This window comes from Nicotiana attenuata, unplaced genomic scaffold (genome assembly GCF_001879085.1).
Source record: "Nicotiana attenuata strain UT unplaced genomic scaffold, NIATTr2, whole genome shotgun sequence".
NCBI lineage: Eukaryota > Viridiplantae > Streptophyta > Magnoliopsida > Solanales > Solanaceae > Nicotiana > Nicotiana attenuata.
The window spans coordinates 193,574-197,847 of NW_017672235.1; positions in this window are offsets into that span (position 1 = coordinate 193,574).

The following is a 4,274-nucleotide window of genomic DNA, read 5'->3' on the forward strand; positions in this document are numbered from 1 at the left end:
CCGGCCCGGTTAGTTTTGAAGAATCAATTTGAAGAAGATGAACTCTCTCTCAAGAACCCCTCCTCCCTCTCTCTTATTTTGTTCAGAAAACTTGTAAAAAATAAGGGGTTGGGGTGTTTTATTAAAAAGGGGGTCGGGTTTAAAATTTAGAAAAATAGGAGCCCGAGTCAGGTTTGCGGTCGCACTTTGCGATCGCAGAGTGGAAATGCGGTCTGCATAATGGATCGCAAAAGTGCTCCAAAACTCTAATCCCCCTGTCTGGGTTTGCGGCGGAAATGCGGTCCGTATACCCATTTTGCGCTCGTATAATGCACCGCATTTTTAACCTCAAATTTGACTGACACATTGACTCATTTTTGCGATAGAAATGCGGTCCGCATATCAGTTATGCGGTCGCATAATGGACCGCATTTTGACCTTAATTTTAACCAAACCACTGACTCAATCTGCGGCAGAAATGCGGTCCGCATACTTGATTTGCGACCGCATTCTGGACCGCAAAATAGCATTTTTCTGGAAAAACTTGGTTCTTTGATTTTTAAATACTTAGGTCAGTACAATGGGTTCGAACACATATTCGGATCCTGACACTACAAGCTACTAGGTTTTAAGCACAACTTTTTACGGGGCCTTAAAGTTACCTTGTTGGCTATAGGCACATATGGTGCGGTTCTATTGAGGTTTCATAGTGGAAGTCGAACGGAAGAGTATTGGATATTGCTCGGCGGATAGCGTATCGGTTATGTCCTTTCGGTTGTATGGTGAATGTTGTTTGCTTCCCCGTGGGGATGGTGATTTGTTTTGGTTCCAGACATCAAATTGAGTGTGGTCGTCTATTTCGAGCATGAGGAGATTGAGGTTCAGCTCTTTCAATTGAGTCATTTGCATGATTGGAGTATGTTCAGATTGTTGCTTATTGGTGCGCGTATTGCACAAGCTGTGTCTTTAGTCTGTATTGATGCGTCATGTCACCAGAGTAATTATATTGGATTAGATGAGATCGTTGGGGTCTTTAATGAATACAAACGGATTCGATGTCAGCATGTTGGAAGGGTAATATCGAGGTTCGGCTCAGAAATTGCTATGGTCTTTGCCAAAGGAGAAGTGGATTCATGAATGGTTGACCTGAGGAATGGTTATGGCTTACTGTATAGTTTATTTATCATTGGTAGTATATGAAAGTGCTGAAATAAGACTTTAGTTGATAAGAGGTTTTCTATCGATATTCGGTTGTTATGTGCAGCTGCGGTGATTAGAAGTTATCGCTACCAGTGTTTGAGTTATGTGGCATATCATGAAATTGCACCTGAGGTTGTAGATATGGTTTGTTATAGCTGGTTCGGGCTTGTTCTAAATATAGATGTGAGATTCTGATCTTGTGGATGATTTCGGAAGTGGAAATGTGGTTCTATGGTTTATGGGCTAGATTGGATTGCGAAATTTCAGTTACAATATGTTATCAGGCCTATATAAGATAGGGTAACGTGGGATCACACCCGGGTATATGCATGGTGAGGTTGTTCATCGATTGGTTGGCTTTTGGAACAACTCTGGTCACGTTCAAGGACGAACGTATGTTTAAGTGGGGGAGGATGTAACGACCTGATCGGTCGTTTTGAGCTTTTGCACTTTTCTCGCCAGTTCTCGGGCATGACTTGCCCCATGTGATGTATTATGACTCATGTAAATTGTTGGTTTTGGTTTTCAGGGTAATCGGAATGAAATTGGAAGAATAGTTCTCAGTTTGAAGCTTGAAATTTGAAAGGTTTGACCAAGTTTTGACTTGTTTGTATATGATCTGGATCATAATTTTTATGGTTTGGTTAGATCCGTTAGGTAATTTGGGACTTGGGAGCGTGATCGGAATGCATTTTGGAAGTCCGTGGAAGGTTTAGGCTTGAATTGGCGAAAGTGAGATTTTGGCGTTTTCTGGGTGACAGGCGAGATTTTGATCCAGGGGTCGAAATGGAATTCCGAGAGTTGAAGTAGCTTCGTTATGTCTTTTGGGATGTGTGTGCAAAATTTCAGGTCATTCGAACGTGGTTTGGTTGGGTTTTTGATCGAAAGCGTATTTCGGATGATTTCTAGAAACTTAGGCTTGAATCCGATGTGTTTTGGGTAATTTGATGTTGTTTGAGGTGTTTTGATGATTGGAACAAGTTTCAAAAAGGTTTTAGGATGTGTTGGTGCCTTTGATTGAGGTCCCGGGGACCTCGGGTGAATTTCGGGTGGTCAATCGGATCATTTTGAGTTAAGGAAAATTCCAAAAAATGGTTTCAGCTGTTGCAGACATTTTGGTCTTTGCGTTCGCGAGAGGACCCTCGTGTTCGCGAAGAGTAAGCTGAGGAAGGTGGGAGTTTAGCCTTCGCGTTCGCGATGCAGGTGACGCGTTCGCGAAGGGCTGTGAGTTTGTTCATCGCGTTTGCAGGTTAGGTTCGCGTTCGCATAGAAGGTATGGTGAGGCTGAGCTTCAGAGGATTTAACTCATCGCATTCGCGATGGGCTGAACGCGTTCGCGGAGTGTTGCCTGGGTAAAGCTTCGCGTTCGCGAGCTAGATGCCGCGTTCGCGAAGAAGGATTTTATGCCTGGGCAGAATGTTTTAAGGGTCGTTTTGTCCGCGAAGGTGGGGTTTATTTCTTCCATTGTTGGTCGTTTTTGGAGCTTTTTGAAGGAGATTGAAGAGGGATTCAAGGGGAATCACTTTGAGGTAAGATTCTTGGACTTAAAACACGAATATATTGTGAAACCCACCTAGAAAATCATGGAAACTTAAGATAAAAATGGAAGAACTAGGGCTTGGAATTTTGGACCTTTAATTTGGGATTTGAAGGGTCATTTGTGGACGGATTTTAATGTTTTTGGTATGTATGAACTCGTGGGGAGATGAGGAACCTATTGGTGTAAAAATTTCTGAGTTTCGAGAAGTGGGCTCGGGGCTCGGGTTTTGCTAATTTCGGGATTTTTGGTATTTTTCGATTGTTTTCGCTTGGGCCTTGTTCCCTTAGCATATTGTGACGTATTCGTTCTGATTTTGGATAGATTCGACACACGTGGAGGCCAATTCGAAGGGCAAAGGCGTCGCGAGCTAGAGATGTAGCCGGTTCGAGGTGAGTAATGGTTGTAAATGATGTTCTGAGGGTTTGAAACCCCGGATTGCACATCGTAGTGCTATATTGAGGTGAGGCACACGCCTAATGACGAGCGTGGGGTCGTGCACTATTGGGGATTATGACTTGGTCCGTCCCGATTGATGATTTTACCATGTATTTGATTGAAATCAATTTGCTATTATCATTATTTGGGTTGTATGCCATATTTGGGCTCCGTGCCAATTATTTGAACCCTTCGGGGATTGTTGTTGATGTTTCCTCACTGTCTTGACTTTATACTTGAACTCAGTCATGTTATTTTCACTGTTTTCAAAACTCAGCCATGTTTACTCTGTTTTAATACTTAAATGATGTTTTGGGCTGAGAAATACTGTTTACTGTTGCCCGAGAGGCTTATGTGATTTTTGACTGAGTAAGGCCGAGGGCCTGTGTTGTGAGGATATCTTTTGGGTCGGGCTGCACGCCGCAACGGTGATACATATCTTTTGGATCGGGCTGTACGCCGTAGCGGTGATACACTGATTTGATTATGAGGCCGAGGGCCTGCGATTGTACGCCACGAGGTGGCTTGATATTGATATGAGGTCGAGGACCAGTTTATGATGCCACGAGATGGCTTGATATTGCGCTTGGGCCGTAAGGGGCCCCTCCAGGAGTCTGCACACCCCCAGTGAGCGCGGGTACCCAGTGTGATGTGAGATATAGCCCGAGGGACTGGTATTGTTCGATGTGATTGCCCGAGGGGTTGGTACTGTTCTGAGATGTTGCCCGAGAGGCGAACCTTATGTGCTTATCTTTCTTATTTGCCCGTCATTTACTTGCTTAATTGTGTATTTATGCCCGAGGGGCGGATTTCTGTGCTTATCTGCACTAGTTGTTCTGCATTCATTTGCGCAACTGTTGGAAAGGTCATTTTCAAAAGAGTTTAAACTGAGCTAAGATGTTTAAAGGATTTTACAGCTTCATTGCTTTCTTACTGGTTTGATACTGCTTCTATACAACATGTTGATGCTCTTTTCGTGATTTCTTACCACTCAGTCTTTATTTATGATTATTACTCACTGAGTTGGTAGTACTCATTTTTCTCCCTGCACCTTGTGTGCAGATTCAGGTATTTCTGAGCTTGGTGGCAGTTGTCATTGGCTCTGCTTTCTCCCTCTTTA